This window comes from Lissotriton helveticus, chromosome 6 (genome assembly GCF_964261635.1).
Source record: "Lissotriton helveticus chromosome 6, aLisHel1.1, whole genome shotgun sequence".
Classification (NCBI taxonomy): Eukaryota; Metazoa; Chordata; class Amphibia; order Caudata; family Salamandridae; genus Lissotriton; species Lissotriton helveticus.
In genome coordinates, this window is record NC_136067.1 from 1698850540 (window position 1) to 1698873314 (window position 22775).

The 22775-nt window shown below is 49.2% G+C and overlaps 1 protein-coding gene across 3 annotated transcripts in view; it reads right to left on the reverse strand.

Moving 5' to 3' along the window:
* The window catches only part of TASP1 (taspase 1), a 723830-nt gene that overhangs the window by 591043 nt on the left and 110012 nt on the right, over positions 1-22775 (reverse strand). The gene's annotated exons all lie outside the window — the stretch shown is intronic.

Consider the following 22775-nt stretch of genomic DNA (forward strand, 5'->3'; position numbering starts at 1 on the left):
TTCTTATATATCTCACAATGGAGCATGCAGATTTTGAGATTACAAGAAAAAAAATCAAGACAAATTCTATGATTCATATTTTCTGCTGCTATTCATTACTCTAAGAAGAAAGGAACATTGCTTTGTCCCCACTTCATTAAACCAGGATTCAGGACTTGCACAGACAGAATTAGTTTGAGCATAAACAATCGGAATATGGACATTTTTCGATTCTCATCTGGACAAACCTTATTTAGATTGTTACCTATTGAGTTATTGTTTTTTTTTTCATTATTATTTGCTATGCTGTTCCTATTGATGAATCACGACTTATGTGTGGTTAAGCACCAATGTGTACTTTCACAACTGGGTGTGGTTTATATATTTCTGATATTTTTTTTTTTTTGGTGCAAGGTATATACCCAGGCAGACTTACAAAACAAGCATTGAAAATGCAATAGGTCTCGCAATAGAAGAGTTTGACATTTTTCGTTTTTCAAATGGATGAGTGGCGTTGCGTGGATGAGTGGCGTTGCGTGGATGAGTGGCGTTGCGTGGATGAGTGGCGTTGCGTGGATGAGTGGCGTTGCGTGGATGAGTGGCGTGTGTGAGTGGCTTTGCGTGTGTGAGTGGCGTTGCGTGTGTGAGTGGCGTTGCGTGTGTGAGTGGCGTTGCGTGTGTGAGTGGCGTTGCGTGTGTGAGTGGCGTTGCGTGTGTGAGTGGCGTTGCGTGTGTGAGTGGCATTGCGTGTGTGAGATGTGTGTGCGACAGATGTGTGTGTTTGTGTGTGCGGTTGTGTGTGTAGTTGTTTGAGTGGTTGTATGTGTGAGTGGTTGTTGTGTGGGTGGTTGTGTGGGTGGTTGTATGTGTGGGTGGTTGTATGTGTGGGTGGTTGTATGTGTGGGTGGTTGTATGTGTGAGTGGTTGTATGTGTGAGTGGTTGTATGTGTGAGTGGTTGTATGTGTGAGTGGTTGTATGTGTGAGTGGTTGTATGTGTGAGTGGTTGTATGTGTGAGTGGTTGTATGTGCTCAAAAGATGCAGCCCTGAGGTCTCTCATGAAAGGAGGTGGGTAAGTAGGAATTTGCTGCTTAGCTGACCCGACAGGAGCAAACGTCCGCCAAAAATGTACGCAGAATGAGCTTTTCAGTGAAGAGCAGCCAGGCACATTTTTAGCAAGTTTTACTTGTAAGTGGGGTTGGAAACGCTTTTCAGGCTCAGTACTGGGCTCAAAAGATGCAGCCCTGAGGTCTCTCATGATAGGAGGTGGGTAAGTAGGAATTCGCCGCTCGGCTGACCCGGCAGGAGCAAACGTACGCCAAAAATGTACGCAGAATGAGCTTTTCAGTGAAGAGCAGCCAGGCACATTTTTAGCAAGTTTTACTTGTAAGTGAGGTTGGAAACGCTTTTCAGGCTCAGTACTGGGCTCAAAAGATGCAGCCCAGAGGTCTCTCATGATAGGAGGTGGGTAAGTACGAGTTCGCCGCTGGGCTGACCTGGCAGGAGCAAACGTGCGCCAAAAATGTACGCAGAATGAGCTTCTCAATGAAGAGCAGCCAGGCACATTTTTAGCAAGTTTCACTTGTAAATGGGGTTGGAAACGCTTTTCAGGCTCAGCACTGGGCTCAAAAGATGCAGCCCTGAGGTCTCTCATGATAGGAGGTGGGTAAGTAGGAATTCGCCGCTCGGCTGGCCCGGCAAGAGCAAACGTACACCAAAAATGTACGCAGAATGAGTTTTTCAGTGAAGAGCAGCCAGGCACATTTTTAGCAAGTTTTACTTGTAAGTTTGGTTGGAAACACTTTTCAGGCTCAGTACTGGGCTCAAAAGATGCCATGGTGGTGGGGTAGGAAATTAAACAGCAATCGAGTTTTGCATGCGGTGACTGTTGCCATGTTTTCGCCGTGCCCTTGTTTATCCCCTTACCACATTTGCCCTGGAGTTTCGTTGGCTGTGCAATTTAAGGATATCCCTGCCTGTCTTGGCCCCCGGTAGCAGGGAGGAGAGTGCACCGGACCGGTCGCGTGGCACTGCTATGGACCCCCGTGTTATTCTTCGAGAGCAGCGCTGCTGATTGCCTCAGCAGACGTCCGGGTAATTATCTGCAGGTGGCGTTGCCTAAAGCGCTGCCATTATTATAAAAATATAGACCCATGACAACATATGAAAAAGCCAACACACAGCACGGTACTAATAAAACATAGTTGAAACGCACTCACATGTGTGCGAGAGGCAGGCGATCATGTGGAGAAGCGTCCTCGGTTACAAACACCTCGTGTAACTAACAGCGGCAGCATTTTAAAACATTGTTTGCACTTTAAAACAAAGAGATTACGACAAACATATGTTTAGTTTAGAAGAAAGTGCCTGTATTTTAGCCCACCTTAACAGTACTACAACAGTGCGTTATAGAAGCCAAAGGAGGGTAGGGCTGGGGGAGAGTCAATGGCTGCAGCGCTACCCAGCATGAACCCAAACATCCCATGTACATTATAAACGCACCAAAGAAGACGCAGCCTTGGTTACAAACACCTCGTTTGACTAAGGCGAGAGGGGGAGGTGGGGGTGCAACTCTGTGTGGCTTGTGCTCTCCTGGCGCCTCTGGTCTGTTTACTGTTAACACATGGAATTCCAAAGCAATCATTAAGCCGGATGGCTCCGTCTATGTTGTGCACCACTGGCGCCTTTTGTCTGTTTCCAGCAGAGAGGAAGGAGCTGGAGAAGCAGGAAACTGAAAGTACGGCCGGCCACCGGCCAGCCATGAATGAACCCCTCGGTTGCCTGCACAAAAATACGGGCATCAGAAGCAAAAAAAAGACGCTGCGAGGCAAAGAGAGAAAGGGACGCGGGCTCATGTTTGTTTGAGGAAATCAGAGTTTAAAAACGAAAGGCACTAATCTCTTGCTCTTTAAGTTCTAGACATGGTCGTTTTTTATGTTTAAATCAAAAGAACTTTTGGCATGCTTGAGATACTGTAAAGAAACATACGGGCATCAGAAGCAAAAAAAAAGACGCTGCGAGGCAAAGAGAGAAAGGGACGCGGGACAGATAGAGAAAAGAAGAAACGGGTAAAACAAGACGGAGGGCATTGCTGTGGGGAGGGGGGAGGAGAAATGCGACACGGCGGGCAGGGGAGGGGGCGGAGCGGGGAGAGCGGCATGAGGGTGTGAAAGCAGCAGGGGCCTGGAGTGCGGCTAAGGGAACTGAAGAAACGAGACACGGCAGGCAGGGGAGGGGGCGGAGCGGGGGTGTGGGAGGAGTGCGGCTGAGGGAAAATACATGCAAGCAGGCGGCTGGGGGCATGTGCACGCGCTTTTAAGCTCAATGCACATGCGCATTAGGCTTGAATTTCACGGGCACTGCAAGGAATCGCCACGATTCCTTGCAAGTTGGTTAAAGACTGTTTAAGCCCCAATAGTCTCGCAAGCTCGATGCGCATGCGCATCGACAGGCGAGACCTAAAAACAGTCTGGCTTTTCCTTAGACCATATTATATATTATTCAGAATTCACAAACAAAAACATAGAAATGGAGCAAAGAAATGTAATGATATCAAGATTAATCTTTAATTATGGTAAAAAATAAATAAATCCATATAGATAAATAAATATATAATATTTATTTATCTATATGGATTTATTTATTTTTTACCATAATTAAAGATTAATCTTGATATCATTACATTTCTTTGCTCCATTTCTATGTTTTTGTTTGTGAATTCTGAATAATATATAATATGGTCTAAGGAAAAGCCAGACTGTTTTTTTGTAAGTCTGCCTGGGTATATACCTTGCACAAAAATGTGTTTCCCTGACCCAGGAGTCATATCCCAATCAGGGGGTCCTTGATACACTACACATTATATATTTCTGACTTCAGTATTTTAGGCCAACATAATACAAATCAATGTACTCAAATCATGATGATTGTATTATTTGTAAGATTCTAATTAACTACACAAGAAATAGATACTTAAGTATTTTATATACAATGTACACTTAAAAGTAGTCACCATCACAAGTCCAGCTAATAGCAATGTATGCCACTTATATCTATCATCAACTGGATGACGTTAGAATCATGCATACGTTCCTATTTGCCATTGTGAGGGAATGTGAGGGTGAAATTGCTGGAATAAGCTGGGGCATCCCATGTGCTAATGTTTCTGTATTGTATTGTATTGAAATTGCATTTGTATAGCACTTACTACTCCTGACGAGGCGTCAAAGCGATTTTTCGGTGAGTAGCACGCTACACCGGGACCCATAGAGGATTAGTGTTCAATTAGTATAGTGAAACATGCAAGTCAATTTTAGGTGGTGGTTAGGTTAGTCAGTTATTTGGGTTCGGAAGGATAGCAGAAGGATTGAAGAGGAAAAAAGGTTTGTATTTATATAGCGCTTGTTACCCCTGATGGGGTGTTGAAGCACGCTACTCCGCAAACCCATAAAGGACTAGTGGTGCATTAGTATGATGAAATATGAAAGTAATTTGAGTGGTGGATATTAGTCAGTTATTTGAAGTGAGAAGGATAGCAGAGGGATAGAAGGGGAAGAAAGGTTTGCATTCATAGAGCACCTGTTACCCCTGATGGGTGTTGAAGCGCATTTCTAGTGAGTAGCAAGCTACTCCGGAACCCATAAAGGATTAGTGTTGAAAATTAGTACAGTGAAATATGAAGTAATTTGAGTGGTGCATATGTTACTCAGTTATTTGGATAGAGAAGGGTAGGTGGCGGGATAGAAGAGGGAAAGAGATTTGTATTTCTATAGCGCTTGCTTCCCCTGATGGTGTTTTGAAGCGCTTTTGTGGTGAGTAGCACGCTACTCTGAAACCCATAAGGATTAGTATTGAATTAGTATGGTGAAACATGAAATTAATTTGAGTGGTGGATATGTTGGTCAGTTATTTGGATTGAGAATGGTTGGGGAAGGGTAGAAAAGGGAAAAAGGTTTGAATTTATATAGCGCATGTAATCCTGAAGGTGTGTTGAAATGCTTTATTGGCGGGGCCTTCCGAGGGGGGGGTGATACCAGCCCGGGGATGCACTGCCATTCGGTTTCCCCCCCACCACGGGAGTCGTCCCGGGTGAGGGTGTGTTCCGTCTATGAATATATTAGACAAAGGGTAATATTTGAGCGGGAAGTAACAGTGCTTCATCTTCACGTTTATGTCCATAATCATGTTATAATTCCCATTTGCTACTTTTAACGGTTAAAAGTAGCAAATGTGAATTATTATTATTATTTATTTGAACTTTATTTATCATTATTCCGACATATAAAGTCAATGTTGTCTTAACAGTTGTTCCTGCTGAAATACGTTTACAATTCCACTCAGAGGATACTATCCTATATATTTGTACACATAAATAAAATAAGAAAAACACAAAGTTTCAATATATGGCCATCACATGTTAATCTTTGTTCTAGACATATTATCCAGTAGCAAGCAAATCTCCAACCACCTAATGGACATTATGCAATGAAAACCGTGCAAACATCCATGGAGTCCATTCAACCCATGCCAGCCGGAACTATGCCATTGAGAGTTTGGGAAGGGGCGCCAGGATCCAAGTTCTGAAAATACGTTTTGAGTTGGCCCCAAGTAACTTTTGGTCAAGACTTGGGTGGAAGTAGTGTGGCATATAGTTTGCAATTTGTGTTGCAAAAAGTGAGACTGGTCAGCCACGCAATCTCAGTGGGAATTAATTTACTGCCCCATTGAAGCGATATCTCGCGTTTAGCTAAAAGCAGCGCCAGAGCAATACATTTCCGTAATTTCTTGGGCATGTTATAGACATATCCCAAAAGCGCAACCTCCGGGGAGGGCCCTATTTCCAACTGTGTCATCTGCGATAGTGTCTCAAAGACGGATACCCAGATCCCACAACCTTGGGCAAGTCCATGCCAAATGGGGGAAGTCGGCATAAGGGCTGTTACATTTCCTACAGTTGTGAGGCAAGGAAGGATCACTAGCGTGGAGTTTGGCAGGGGTCATGCACGTCCTCCATCGTTATTTAAAGGGTATCAATTTATGCCTGCTATTGAGGTAGATTCCCCTAGTTTGTGCACAGCAGAAGGCACATTGGTCGTCGAGGATGGGATGCCCTAAGTCCAATTCCCAGGCAGCCCGAATCTTAGTATCATGGCACGGGATCAGAGTCATGACAGCCCTATATAATTTTGAGATCAATCGAGCCCCATCGGCCTTTGCTGTAACAAGGGACAGAGGTCCGAAGGAATGTGGCTCCAGCGGGTATTCCAATATTTTAGCACGCATCGCCCTGCACACCCTGGTAAAAAAGAAACTGGTCCATAAAGGTCAATCTAGTCACCCTATCTATACCAGCATTGTCAAATACATGCCCACCCGGGAAAAGGTCACCAAACTTCACCATGGAATGGGATTTAGGTACCCACAACATCAAGTTCTCTTCTGTAATAGAGAGCCATGGGTTATGCGCTATAGGGATATCAGGGGAGAACAGGGAGCCATGCCCTGTAATACGCAAGAGTTTGCACCATGCCCACCTCGTGATAGACACAGTCTGAATATCCCTAGGGTCACGAGGGAAGCCCTGGAGTAGAATGGCGGACAACGAAAGCAGAAGTGCCAAGTCAGACTCCGGCTTACCATAGGGGATGCGCGCATCTGGATGGTACCATGAATGGGCAAAGCTGGCTTGTCCTACAAGACAATACAATCTGAAGTCTGGGGCCCCCATTCCCCCCTTTCATATGGCAAAGTCATGGTGTCCCATCGTAGCCTAGGTTGTTTCCCCCCCCCCCCCCCCCCCCCGAGCCGGGCAAGGTGTGAACGGAGGATTGGGATGTTGTGAAACATGTATAGGAACTTCGGGAGAACAACCATCTTCATTAGTGCAATTCTGCAGGACATAGAAAGTGGGAGCCGTAGACAGCGCTCTATCTCCACTTTAAGGCTGTGTATGGCCCGACCGTAATTTAGCTGCAGCATCTGTTCCACCTCTAGGTATCTGTATACCTAAATATCTGACCAAGTCATGACACCACGTCAGCGAGAATTGGCATTCTCATTCAATGGTGCCAGTGGTCAAAGGGAACAGTACAGACCTGCTCCAGTTAATGCCCAAACCTGAGTGTCCACCAAAGTGAAGAATCTCTCTTATCAGTGGGTCTAGATTAGTTTGAGGGCAGCAGACATACAAAACAATGTCGTCAGCATAGAGCGAAATGAGGAGGGGGCCTGTATTGAACTGTATACCTCTGTGGAGATGTTTCTCCTGAAAGTGGCGGACCAAAGGGTCCAAAGCCAATATAAAAAGTAAAGGGGAGAGCGGGCATCCATGCGTGAGAGTGAATGGAGAGGATAATGTGCCATTCAAGCAGAGTCTGGCCGTGGGAGAGGCATAAAACAACGCTGTGAGGTCTATGAAACCCCTGGGAATGCCTCATTTCCTCATTACAGCCCAGAGAAAAGGCCATTCCAGTGAATCAAATGCCTTTTCGGAGTCCAACAGGACCACCGCCGCTGGGATCTCCGGAGAAATTCTATGCAACACTGCATACAAAGCACGCAAATTCAGTGCAGTGGACCTATGGGGAACAAAACAGGAGCCGCAACGCTATCATTTTGGCTAGGATTTTGTAGTCCAAATTCGAAAGTGATAGCGGCCTGTAGGATCTGAACTTAAATGAATCCGTGCCAGGCATGGGTAGTAAACAATTACCACTTTGCGGAGTGTTGGGGGGAGGGATTTGTTATCCAGGGCTTCGTTGTAAACCCAAAGAAGGTAAGGCGCGAGTATATCTTTGTAATGTTTATAAAAAAATGCCGGTGAAGCCGTCTAGTCCAGGCGCTGTAGTGCCGTTTAAGGCATCTATGAAGCTAACCATTTCCTCATTTGAGAATGGCTCCGCCAAAAACTTCTGCATATAATCCTCAAGCCATATCATAACGATCTCATCTAAATAGGCCCTGCAATCGTCCTTGTCTCGCTGTGTGCGCTTAGTGTATAAGGTTGTGTAATATCGACAAAACTCATCTCTAATCTCAGCTGTGTCTGTGTGAATCTGTCCATCAGCAGGAGAAAGAGATGCAATGTAAGTCTTCCCAACACAAGGTCGCAACAACTGGGCTAGCGTGCCTCCCGGCCTGTGCCCCTCTCCGTACCGCCTGGCACAGACATACTTCCCAGGAAGTTTTGTTTTGCTGTCCGTCGCCTCCCTGAATTCTACCAGCAGCAACAGGCGATCGGCCTGCGCGGCCGGGTCTGAGTGGTTGCGTTGGTCTGCGTCTAATGCTTTCAGATGGTCCTCTAAGCGAGCAAGTATGCCCCTCAATGATTTCAGTATCCTGGTGTGCTGCGCAATACATTCCCCCTTACATATGCCTTAAACGCCTCCCAAACAGACGCCCACGAGGTGACAGAGCCCACATTGAGATCAAAATAAGTCACTATGGACTCTCGGATTTCAGCCAAGAATACCGCGTTGTTTAAGGCTTGACCCGGGAACCTCCACTGCCGTTCAACACCCTCTGGCCTGGGAACCCGGACATTCATACTGACCGGTGAGTGGTCGGACTACGTTCTGGGCAGATGGGTCATAGTGCGAAACCAAGGAGCCATGGTATGGATATAAGCCAACAGTCCAGTCATGTCCAAGTGTTGTGGGAGGCTGAATAGTGGGTGTAAGCAGCGTTGTTGGGGCTACGCATGCACCATATGTTCACTAAACCCATAGAGTCACATATATCACTTTACTGGCTCAGAGGTTTCGTGGCAGGGGAATCTGCAGTACTGTCCAAGGAGGGTTGCAAAAGCAGGTTAAAATCTCAACCCTAAGCAAACATAGTCAGCGCCTGAAGGGGAGAAACAGGGCTTGCAGAGAGTGAAAGAAATCAGGGTCATCGACATCCGGCGCATAAATACACAGTAAAGGAATATTGTATCCCATTAGCCTCCCAGTCACCAATAGGAAACGTTCCGCCCTATCACTATTCACTTTATGCAGTTGAAAGGGCAGTCGTTTGTGTATAAGTATGGCAGTTCCCCTGGAGTATGTGCTATAGTTCGCAAGTAGCAGTGCACACCCCATCTAGAAGCTAACACTGTAGGGGAGGAGGGGGACACATGCATCTCCGGCAGAAAAATCACATCTGCTTGATGGTGCTGCAAATAGTTTGACACGTTTCACTTTCCTGCCATTATTCAGCCCCCGCACACTCCATGTGATAAAATTGACATCAGATATTGTGGAGAGGCTACCCGCCATCATCACAAGTGGTCATAACTGTGAGGAACATGAAGGTGTCTACTTGAGCAAACGGAACATCATAAAAAGGCAAACTTGTAAGGAACAAATTATACCATATGATCAAAGAGCACCCCACCCCCGCCCAACCACCCATCCCCTATGTCGAAGATAAGGGGAAAACCCACAAACCCCTAAGAGTGTCAAGCAAACCTCACATTTACCAAATGGAAACATAACACAAAACGTGCAATCGCACTGGGAGGGGGAGGCAACGCCTTGCCTTGTCCCTGGAAACCTTAAAGCATGCTTAAATAGAGTACAATAGGGCCAGAGCCCAGAGTCCACAATTTGAATCATCTTGAGTAGGAAAATCTGAAAAAGAAAATATAAACACAAATGCACTTTGATACTTAGTAGTAGTAGTAAAGCTTTTATTCGACAATTTGTCATAAAGCCAACACATATAAAATACATACATAAACGAATTTTAAAAACTAAGTTACATTTAGCAAAGCATTCACAGTACAAAAAAGCAGTATGTACAAGTCCCAGGCCGTCATCACAGATTATTTACATTTTTAGGGTAATGCATTACTCATTCACTGTTAGTAATCATACAGTCGAGCTTTCTTCCATTTAATTACAAGACCAAAAATAAAAAATAGCTGATTACAATTATAAATAATTAAAAGCCAGCAATAAAAATACACTTAAACTCTATAATTTCATTCCGAATTTCTTTCTAATCAAGCAGACACTGTGGAGATACCTGCTCACTCCAAATGTTATCAACCTGGTGGTTGAAGACCTGAGTAACCGTTCTGCCTCTTTGTACGAACGTATGCCCAAATTTTTGCAAAGGGGTCTGATCCATTTCGTACGTTGTGACTTATATAATGGGCAGAAAAAGAGGATATGGGCCTCGTCCTCTTTTTGTTTCAAATCGCACAATTTACAAAAAGGATCATTTGTTTTAGAACTTCCCCACCGACAAGTGTTTCCATTTATCAGTAAAACCCCATATCTGTATTGTAAAAATACGGTTTTTGCCAAAGGTGGCTCAACTTCGTCCATAAATTGTTCAAATATGGGGGTGTCCTTAATTTGCAAAAACTTGTGTGTTATAGAACCAGTGGCACATCCGTATACATTAATGTTCACATAATTCCAGTAGGCAGATTTTACTTGTTTTTTGCAGATAGTTAAGGAGGTGATTGATGTTGCTGGAGTATTCCAGAAGTGTAAAAGACCTAATTTTGCAAACCAAATGGATATGTGTCTCAGCCACTTAATTGAATTAAAAGAATCCAGTTCCCTAATTTCCAATAATCCTGCTCTAAAGTCAGCGAGATTCGGGGTGGACCATAATCTTACCCAATAAAGCAATGGCCTCAACCAGCACAAATGATCTGTCCGTTTTAGACTAATATCTAAATAAACGGGCACTAAAGGCGTTCTTACCGGTAGTCTTAATAGACGTCTGAAGAACGCATTCTCATCGATATTAAATGTTTCATTTGATACTTATCAATGTTACGCCACGGAAATGTCCTTCAACTCGCTGAAAACAATTCCATACTGGAGCCAGAGTTCCGGGGAGATCGATCTGGGGTGGGCGATTTTCTCAGCGGGCCAGCGTTGGAACTGAGTCTAAGAAATTCTTGGGCCTCTACTGGTGTTTCAAAAATCTTGGACCTGCCATCAATGTCAACTTTCAGTCGCGCTGGGAACAGCATGCCATATTTGAGACCGGCCTTGCGTAACATGGATTTAACCGTTGCAAATTTATGGCGGGCCTCCTGGACCACCGCTGTGAAGTCCACGTACAAAAAAAGGAAGAACCCTGCCAGTCCAGCGATATGCGTTCTCGTGCCATTCGCAATGCAGTGTCCATGTCTTTAAAGTTCAGAAGTCATGCCAAGATGGGGGGAGGTGGATATCCCGGGTTGAGTTGGGGGCCGAGGGTTCTATGCGCCCTTTCTACTACAAAAGTGGCAATGAAGGACTCCCGCCCAAATAAGCCCACCAGTATGCCTTCAACGAACTCATCCAACCGACCCGTGTTCGTTGACTCTGGCACGCCCATGTTGCGAACGTTGTTACATCATCCCCTGGCTTCAAGGTCTTCGTTCTTCAAGGCGACATTCTTTAGTAGACCCTCCATCCTCTCTAACCGCCTCGTTGCTTGGGCGGCGCAGTCTTCCAAATCAGAGATCCTGCCCACCGCCATGTCCAGCCTCTTGTCATGCTGATCCAATCGCGCCCCCATTCTGGCAAGGCATTTGTCGAGGGTGTCGAAGAGAGAGTCCAGTGCACAGAAGCCCACCTTAAGTTCTGCCATGAGCGCCTCATTTTCCTACACGTTGGTCTGAGGTGGGGCAATAGCCTGATCGCCACCCTCCCCCATTGTAGCGTCTGTCGAATCCGCACCGCCACCAGTCTTTTCAAAGGTGAGTTTCCACTGCTTCGGATCCCCTTTGCCCATTGCCTTGGAATAGAGTCGCAATGGAACGTGTCGCAACAGCAGTGGTGCCACGCAATCAAATCGGGACGCACTTGCAAAATCAGACAATAGTCCGTGAGGATGGAAGCAGGCTTCCCAATGCACCCCCAGGCAGACCTCAAGCTGGCACGCACCACGGTCTTTTGGTCAGTATGTAGCAAGCCTTCCAGGCCTCTCCTGCTGGTCCACCAAGATCCGACTGCAGCTAGGAGCTCACTGTGAGAGAGGCCAGCCCACAATCATTCATCTCAGGAGCCAAATAGGCCCACAGTAATCACGGCCTCATCGAGCACCCCAGAGTCGTGTCTCGGTGTAATATACTAGCGGGGTCGCCGTGGCGAGCAAGACATGGAGAGAGGCGCTGGGCCACATGGGAGAGAGAGCATCCATCAGCAGGGCACCGGCATCAGAGGCAGCCCCAACATGGAGCCTGGTGCGCTGCAGGCCGTGGGAAAACAAACATGGGCTTACCCACTGTTATCCGTGGAGCCCGCGCTGATCAGGAGCACCATGTTGAGGCTAACACAGTAGGGGGCCAACGCGACTCCTGCATGAGCCCTGCTGCCACCCACCGCAACCAGCTAGGGCGCCCGCCAAGTTCAAGGGGGCGGCGTCAGCAGTCCACGACGGGTGGCAGGTCACAATCTAGGCTGCAGCTCAATCTCATGCCGCAGGCCCAGGCATGCACATCACGGGTGCGGCTTCCCCAGACTTCCAATCTCTGGAAGCGAGGCACCGCTGAGATCGGGGTGGCCCAGGGAAAGGAATCAGAGCTATATCATGCCGCTCAGTGGCATGGTCACTGTCTCCGGGAAGTTCGGCAAAGCTCGGAGACTACGCGGCCATCTTTGTCCGCGGTCGGACCACGCCCCCCCCAGCAAATGTGAATTATAACATTGCTTGGGACATGGTAGTGTTGTACATGACAATATAACTCTTTGTCAGTCACTACTGTAATGATGACAAATGTATTTTTATGCACATGAAGTCCAAGGACCTCTGCAGCTAAGTGGATTCATGAAAACATAATTAAAGCAGAGGATGAGGTAGAAGGCACCAGCAGGGAGGGAGTGCCTGCCGGAAAGACTCCATTCCAATCCAAGAGACTCAGGGTGAAGACTGTGGAAACGACCACAGGGGTGGGTGAGCTGGACACCAGATACCATGAGGATTCAGGCAATGGGGTTCCTCCTGGCCAGGAAGAAGGTCAATCAGTGGGTTTCCGGAGGAGCAGGTCTGCCCATCATCAGAGTGTGACGATGAGCTGAGAGGGGCGGACGTTCACGGAGGGCTGCACACGGCGCATGGGCCCACGCACTAGCAGAGCAGAGATTCCACCGACCCCGGCGCCCGTTGCGAAGCGAGCTATGTAGAGGGTGGGGGCTTCTGGATGCGGACACTGGACCCTCGCTCCCCCCCTGGACCCCCTTGAAGCAGGCTGACCCGTGGGACACAGTGGCGGCTGGCAAACAGAGCGCACGGCACAGCCCCAACCCTGAGGAGACGGAGGACTGCGCGGTGCAGACGTTGCAGGCCCGAGGTGGGGACGGGGCCGACTACTCCTTTGGAGACGCTGAAGCACATTTGCATTGCTCCGCAAAGTCACCTGGGCATGAACAATGGCCGAGAACTGGTGACCCCGAGCTCTCCGGCGGCCGCGAGGTGGGGACTGGCCCTCCCCACTAGCCCAGAGATGGACTGAGACCCTTGCACCTGTGAGAACATCCCCGGCTGGGGAACCGGCTGGCTACTGAGACCGCAGGCGGCCTGAGGTTGGGGTTAACGGATTGCCACGACGCACCACCGCACGAACCCGCCATCAATGCAGGAGGTGTACGAGAGGCCAGCTGCCCTGCCCCGCGACAACAGACATAGGTGGCGACTCCCTGCGACCTGAAGACACTGCCGGACCCGTGGGGCATCGATTGCCTCATCCCCTGGCCCCGCTGGATTGCGCTGTTGGTTGAGTCGCCTTGCACATGTCCGGAGGGGTGAGGACCCGCACTGGAACTGGAGGGGCCCCGCCAAAGGGAAAATCCAAAAAGTCGCTGCACAAGATGGCAGCTGACCAGGTAACTTCGCGATTGGACAATGTGCTCGCTGCCATGGAGCGCCTGGAACAGTCGCTCCAACTGACCAGAACATCTCTGGAATCCAAGATAGACAGTGTTGCCATAGACCTCACTCACCTACGGGAAGACCACAAGAAGCTGGCCGATCGGACCAAGACGCTGGAGGGAACAGTGGAAGACCTTGGCCCCGCGGTCTCACAAACTGACAAACAGGTACAAGATCTCCTGAACAGGGTGGAGTTCCTAGAGGACCGCGCTGAGGATGCGGAAGGGAGAGCGAGACGCAACAACATCAGACTCGTCGGGATCCCGGAGAAATGGGAAGGCAACAGACCGACTCAACGAGTAGAAGACTGGCTGCGAGGTCTGTTGCCGGAGGACACGCTCTCGCCACACTTCGTAGTGGAGCGGGCACATCGAGTGCCCACACGACCTCATACCACTGGCTCCAACCCGAGGCCACTACTCTTCAGAGTCCTGAACTACCGTGACAGAGACACTATCCTGAGGGAAACCAGACGGCTAGGGGAAGTCCGCATTGACAATGCCACGGTGATGTTCTTCCCAGACTACACCATTCAGGTGCAACGCCAGCGTCACGATTTCCTGGAGGTGAAACGCCGACTACGGGAGGCAGGCCTCAAGTACTCCTTACTCTTCCCTGCGAAACTGAGGGTAGTGGCGCGGGACAAGACCTACTTCTTTAATACTCCTGTGGAAGTGAGCGACTGGCTAGATAGCGGACCAGACACAGCGCCCAGACACGCACAGAATCCTGAGACAAGACCCCGAAGCCGCGGGCCGCGGCGTCGACGTCGAAACAGAGACCACAGGACCGGCCGCCCGGAAGACGCGGCACGCCACTTCCCACCGCTGGACCAAGTGATCCAGGAGCAACGGGACGCACTCCGGAGGGTCTCCCAACTAAGCGCTTCACCGACCTCAGACAATGTTCAAGTCACGAGCCCGCAGCTGGTTCCGAGCGATGATGAGGCTATCTACGGGATACCAGACTCCCAACTGTCGGTGGAACTACCAGACGTCAAGCCACAAACAGCTGACATGCCCCATTGAAGTAAGACACGTACGAATATCGGCTATTGCCAGGGCGGCGGGGATGAGACTAAAGGTCAGACAATAGCTGAGATGCCGCGGCCGGAGGCCGTGGCCGGAGATATCCCTCGCCGCCTTGGGGACAGACTGAAAGGCCCTAACGCAGTGAGTACTCTCCCAGATGTATAGATGCTGTGGAGGAGATAAAGGGGTGAGATTGTCCACAGGGTTTCCCCCTCTTCCCTCCACTTATGTCACCCGCCCATATTGCCTGAAAACATACCTACTCCGAGAACTTGGGGAGTGGGATTTGCCTTTCTTACTTGTATGTGCATAGTTAACCTGCGGTCCCACTACTAGCGATGACACTATCTATTTGTCCTCTGCAATTGACTGCGTGGTGGGAGTAACTTATGGTCCGGGGAAGGGCCGCTGATCACAATTACTTGGTTGGACATTGGAGAACTGCCTGATTGGTGCCTAGCTCAAGCTACCCCCTAGATTTGAATACTGTTCTTTTGCCTCTAGGCGCGTTTGGACGGCGACATGTTGCGTTGCCGACCTTTTGGTATTTATTGCTGTTTAGCACTGTTAGCACACCCTGTTACATTTCCCCCCTCCCACCTCGGAGAATTGCCTATGCCCTTGATAGATGAGTCGAAGTCTGTGTCTGCAGTGTGTGGGGGAGGGGGGCTGGGGGCCTTGTGGGGGCGGTCGCCTGGGGGGTGGATGACAGGTGAGGTGGGTGTCTCCTACCATAGTAGATATGGCTGAAATTAGGATTTGCACGTGGAATGTGAGGGGAATGCACACACCGGCGAGACGTTACCAAATCTACTCATATTTGCGTCGCCATAAATTTCATGTAGTACTATTACAGGAAACACACCTAAACAAAACTGAGGTACACGCGCTACGCCGACGGTGGCGCGGGCAGATTTATGCCACGGAGTACTCCTCCTATGCTCGAGGGGCACTCATATGGATACGGCCGGGCACTCCTTGGCCGGTCATAGATACACAGATAGACGCGGGGGGTCGGTATGTCATGGCGCGAGGCAGGCTTGATGGACACCCTGTAGTAATTACCTCCTTATACTCCCCTAACACTGACCAGGCCAGCTTCCTTGAGAGCCTCTCCACGGCACTGGCACCCTGGCATGGGCTCCCGTGGATCCTTGGAGGCGACTACAATTGTGTCCTGGATGTACACTTAGACAGGTCTACTGCGCCCCCAGCTAATGCACAGACGCACGTCACCAAGAAAGCTCTCCTCAACTGGGCCCAGCAATGGCACCTACATGACGCATGGAGGACACGCAACCCCGCGACGCGCACGTATTCCTACTGGTCGGGAGCGCATGCACTACACGTACGATTAGACAGATATATGGTCTCCCCCGATCTCCTCCCATTAGTTCTGGACACACAATATATGGGCCGCACCCATTCAGATCATAACCCTCACACACTGGTCATCGCCTGGGACGACCCACATCCTCCCATTCCCACCTGGCGCCTCCAACCAGACCTCTTACTTGACGCGACCTTCCGCGACTCCTTGCTTACACATCGGCCCAATACTTCAATCTCAATGCTGGCACAGCGTCCTCTCCCCAAACCGAATGGGATGCTTTCAAAGTGGTGACCCGGGGGCTTTGCTTGGGAACACAGAGACACATGAGACGCCAAATTGAACAAGACCTGACGCGACTGGAAATGGAACTGCTGGATATTGAGCACACTGCGGGGGGGCTGCGACCGCCCGACTGACAGAAGCTAAGGCGAAACACGACCGCCTACTAGACCGTCTGCGAAGCGTCAACTTCGCGGCACACTCCGCCCGGGTCCACAGACAGGGCGACAGACCAGGCAAGCTGTTGACCTGGCTGATCGCACGGGAGGATCGATCTGCCCCAATATCGACCATACAGACCGGAGACGGCGGATTACTATACTCCCAACGCCAAATACACGAGGCGTTCACGAGTCATTACACCGGCCTATATTACTCCCGATTGCGTGTCCCACTGACTGCCATCACGGAATATCTCTCTGATGTACAGTTACCTACCCTAACGCCGACACAGCAAGATGACCTCGGTGCACCACTGGACCCCGGGGAACTCCGCGACACCATCTTTAACCTCTCGAATGGCAATACTCCGGGACCGGATGGCTTGCCGGCCGAGTTCTATAAGGCCGCCTCGGACATCCTGATCCCGCACCTGGTAAAGATGTACTCCGCGGCTGTAGATGACTTCGCCTTGCCCCCAACTCTTAATGAGGCAACCCTCGTCTCCTTACTCAAACCTGGCAGGGATGGCACGCAGATGGGCTCTTATCGCCCTCTCGCACTCCTAAACACGGATTACAAAATCCTTGCCTCAGCACTTGCTCGCAGGCTGGCCCCTATGGTTCCTGCGCTGGTGCATCAAGACCAAAATGGGTTCGTACCGACAAGACATACGTCCCACAATATCCGCCGCCTGTTCCGCCTGCAGGAATATGCCACAAGACGGTGGCCACGAGCAGGGTGCCTAGTACTAGACCTGGAAAAGGCGTTTGACTCGGTGGAGTGGCCCTACCTGCGAGCGGTCATGGATAAATTCGAACTGGGGGACGACTATCTGACTATGGTCGGCCTCTTATACCGCAGGCCCACGGTCCGAGTCCGCACTGGAGCGTTATTCTCTGACCCTATTTGTGTGCGGAGAGGCACCAGACAAGGTTGCCAACTGTCACCCCTGCTGTTCTCCTTAGCAGTAGAACCCCTGGCTGCGATACTCCGGTCACAGGGAATGGATTGGGGTATACCGTTGGCGGACGGACTGCATGTAGTGTCACTGTATGCTGATGACCTTCCCTTGTACGTCAAGGACCTGAACAACGTCCCGGAGTCCCTTACTGCCACTTTTGACACCTTCGAGGAAATATCGGGATTGCGAGTCAACTGGGCCAAATCGGGGGCCTACTCCTTCAGCCCGAACGTTCCCGAGTGTGATATACACATCGGGGGTGAGAGGTTGCAATGGTACCCCAACACGTTCCGATACCTTGGGATACACATCTATCGAGACCCCATAGATATCTTGGAAGGAAACCTGATGAGGGCGATCGCCTCTACCCGAGCACAGGTTGGGTTCTGGAAGACACTGCCACTGAATGTCCCAAGTCGCATAGCCTTAGCAAAAATGATAGTCCTACCGAGGCTGTTGTACTACTTTGCAAACATACCGATTTGGAACGAAGGTCGGCCTCGGGTTGCATTGACGAAACTCTGCATGCCCACTGAAGAGGGCGGACTAGCTGTTCCTAACATGGAGCTATACTATCTAGCAGCACAAATGCAGTGGGTGTCAGGCTGGCTAGGTGGTAAGAACCTGGGGGACACGGCCACGGACGCCACTGTCTGGTCCCTATTCCAGATCCACGTGTTGTTTCATCCGCTGACACGGACTCCTCGGCCGACACAACTGCTACTCGCAGTGGCGCGCAAATGCTTCCTCCGCTGCTTGCGCCTGACTCGAGCGACGATACCGTATGCGCCGATATTGCCGCTATTAGGTACCCCGACAACGGCGGGAACCCTGACCGCTGTAAGGTTGGATAGCTGGATCACCGCGGAGGTGGAAACATTGGGCGACCTATACTCTGACGGCGCCCTCCTGCCCTTCGCTGCCCTCGTGAGAGACGCGTCCCTCCCGGCTGGGCAATTCCTAACACACGCATCCCTCGTTCACGCGTTGACTGCCGCCTGGGGAGACATGTCTGATGAGCCGCCAACACATCACTTCATACAATACCTTCATGTCATGAGCAACGGCACTCACATCATTCATTGGTTAACGCAAGCACTCCTCCTACACACGCAACCAGCAACTGTACGCCTGAGGGAAAAATGGGCGACTGACAGGGGAAGGGACTGGTCGGACAGGGAGTGGGCTATGATCCTAGCTGGCCCAGTGAACATCCCCCGCAACCCTCGCTTCAAAATCATACAGTTTTACATATTGCACCGCGCATACCTCACCCCGGACAAAATAAATAAGTATTTTTCAGTCACAGACACTGCCTGTGGCCGCTGCTCCCTTCTAGATGCGGATCTCCTCCACATGCTTTGGCTCTGTCCGGCCCTCCAACAGTACTGGGAAGGGGTGACCATGATGCTCCGACATTGCACCAAGGAACAGGTGCCACACACGTGGGAGGCCTGCGTATTAGGTTTGTACAAACGTACGCGACTAAACAAGGTCCAGACCAGATACTGGGATCTTGGACTTATCACAGCCAAAAGATTGCTTACCAAAAGGTGGAAAGCTGCCACACCCCCGCACCTCAGACACTGGTGTCTGTCGCTGACAAATTGGGCACGGGCTGAGAACTCTGTCCTGAAACGGGAGGAGACGGCAGGGCTCAGAAAATTCCCTATCGCACAACGTTGGGAGGACATTCTACATTCTTTTCTGCAGAAATGTGAGGAACAAGGGATTACGTAAGGACCTGTGCGCTGCCTCCCCCCCTCCCCGATACCGGTCCTGCGAAACACACACAGTACGCCATACGCCACCCATCTGACCACTGTGCTCTGCCCACCGGTTGTCAAGTGCTTAACTGTTATACACTGGCGACTGCTTGCCCCCCTCCCGGACGTGCGCTACCACACGCGACGCTACAACAGGGGCCCGGGCACTGTGGGGCCACACCGGAATGGTACACCAATCGAACAATTGGGGCCCCCCCCCCCCGGTGGCTCTGCCGCGCGAACAGCCTGCGCTTCTCCCCCCCCCCCCCGATCTCCCGCCCGCTTAGCCCATGAGACATGGCTGACACGATGATTCCGACCCCCCCCTCTCAATGATATGGCAAACTCTACCCATATTTACCCCTACCTGCCTTTTACATAGCTCATGTTCTTGTTCTATAGTTCATTGATAATCTGGTTTCATCTCCTTATAGACCATGCCCATACGCATACAACTCTGCGTTCCATACACATGGCGCCCTCGGGCGTGACAGCTAGGGCCTAGGCACATCACCTGAGTGCTGCGATAAAAAGAAGTCATTTTCGTCAGGGTGGGCGAGCAAGGCGGTTACGCGCTCCAAACACGCTTAGACACTGAGCACCCTCATCGCTCGTTCATATAACACCATATCCGTCTGAATGTTGACCCACACTGATACTCATCCCAACGACACACGAAAGATATGGTGGGTTCGACCAACGCTGATGCTGCTGATGAGTGTTGCCCTAACATAGCTACTCTAACCCCACTGACCATATAAGGAAAATCCATAGACCACACACTTACATAACACCGAATGATTGTGTGATTACAGAGTTCTGTGACGTGCTGATCTACGCTGCCGAACCCCAGGGTTGTCGGCCTTGAAGCTGTGTTCACTTATCCCAACTATCACAATGTTCGTTAATTGCAGCTGGCCCGGCTGGGTTGTAAGCTCAAATGCTGTGTATACTGTATGATGGACAATAAAGGTCTATTTAAAAAAAAAAAAAAAAAAATCAGAGTGTGACGATGCTCCTCCCCCAGTCTAAAGTGATCACAACAACATGGCCATCAATTACACTGGTAGTTAGCTCCATGCTTACTGCAAGTGCCCACCCTCAGATGAGCAGTTGAAGGTAAACTTCACCCCCTACACCACCAGTGTAGCTTTACCTCCACCCACTCAGCATGCGACCATGATAGATTTCTAGGAGGCTATAATGCAGTCAGTTCAATGCTGTCAGAAGGCACTCTCTAGGGGTCTTCAAGAGGTTGTATTAGCAAGGAAAGATCAATAAGAGGTGCAAGCTGACCAGCATATAGTGCTCTGCTGCCTCCTGGACAGCAGTCATTTCACCTCTCTCACTGCCTGTTGTGTGTCCCCTAGTATAACTTCCCCCTCCGTCCCTATAATTACTCCTGTGTATTCTGAAACTCAAGAGGTGTCTGGATCTGCTCTTCAACTCCCTATGCCTAAGTTCAGAGAAGGAGATACAGATGGTCTACATGTCAGAAACATAGGATGGCAAGTAACTTCTGTCTGCAACCCAGAGCAGTCTTTCCAACAAACCATCTGGGTCTGGAGACTAACTAAACTTCATGTTTGAGATTGGATCTTACATTATGATTACAGCTTTACTTTAGGACTTAGAACTTTATTTAGGACTATTTCTTTGGATATTTGTCTGTATTTTATGATTATACCCATTTTATGGTGTAAACAGTATTTGTCCCCCGATGTTTCCTCCTCCAAGTTGACTCTTCTTCTGTGGATTTGTGCACTATTTTCATTATTTCGTCCCTTCCCAAGGACTGAAGATTTCTCATCCGCAAAATCCCTGTACTGAGTTAAATGTGTTGAAGAATGTATATATAATATGTTATTTTTAAAACTAACTTGGATGTGTTGTAACCCTTTTTTGAGTCTGTGAGAATGCCGGAGCACAGATGTGAGAGTGCTAATCTATGGGTAAATTGTAAATTATCCAGACTCTCTAACAACAACCATGAGCAAGCACACAAGATTACACACACATGGATGGTAAATGACATTTGTGTTTATTCAAAACTTTCACTTATTCAAATATTCTTGACCATAGTCTACGGGAGGATTGTGAAAACAAAATTTTGGCTGTGTTGCTTGAAGCTATGTCAGTGACTGATGGGTAAACAGCTCAGCAGGATGGTAGTTGCTGTATATAACCAGTACATGGCTTGGCAGTTCGGGCTGGACTGTTCCCATGAGGCACAGGGTCAGACTGATTTGCATATGGCCATGTCTGAACTGGGGTGGCTGAGTGGGCTAAAGAATGGTGATGCATTAAACCCAGATCAGTTGACTGGGGGTGAGTGTTTGATTTGCTCAGACGCTCCGTCCATCATCCCCTTTTGTATCGCTGTATATAACCAGTGCGGCAGTGGTGATGTGTTGTCCACATACCAAGCTACACAATACTGGGCCAACATTAGGCTGAGGATGTAATTGTGAAGAAAGAGCAGGAGGGGTGATGGTGGGTTCAGGGGAGTTGGTAGATGGGTTTGTAGGTGGGGTAAATCAAACAAGTTGTTTCCAGAACACACGCAACTCACGATCGGATTTGCCCTGATTGGGGCTCTTCAGTCTGCTGTAGCTTGGTTCCAGCGGCACAGTGGGCAAGGTACCCATACCAAGGCATACCCTAGGCCACATAGGGCATTACGTTAAACTCACAAACCAAGCAACCAAGGTAGATGCCAGGCCTGGTGGTGAGCTAAGACTTGTTTGTCAGAGAACCATCAGCGTCTGCTTGTTGGGGTTCTTGAAATTGATTGGGATAGTCTGAGACTAAATAGATCTACCATAAGTGTACCTCACAGTTAAAAATACGTCAAGGAAACCCTCACAAATGAGTTTTATTCCTAATGCCTCCTCTCGTTTTCTAGGACTAAATATCAGCAAGTTTAAAAGGTTGAAGCTGCCAAAGGGTCACAGGGTATCCTATTATGTCGTTGTGGCTCACAGTATAATGAGAATGTCCAAGCAATATTTGTGAATGATGTACATCAAAATAAAACCTTTCTCCATTGTTGATTTATCAGCTGGGGTACTAAAAGTGTGCTAATGGTTCTTTCAAAGCATTAACAGCACCCTCTGTCCACTTATAATATATTTTATTATTATAAAAAGTGAGAGACAAAATAGTAAGGAATGCGCACCATAATTCATTGCTAATTGAGGAACCATGACCTTAACAAGTATCTTAGTGACTCATTGACCCTAAATACACAGAAGAAGCAGGTGCACCAGGCAGCATGGGTCGGTAAAGGTGAAAATTGTGCAGTTCTGTTCTTTATGGGGCTAATGGGTAGAGTCTGGCACCGGGTTGTGCTGCTCTTCCGCCATTGCAGTAATTCACACATTTAGTGGTTATGATCACTAGGTC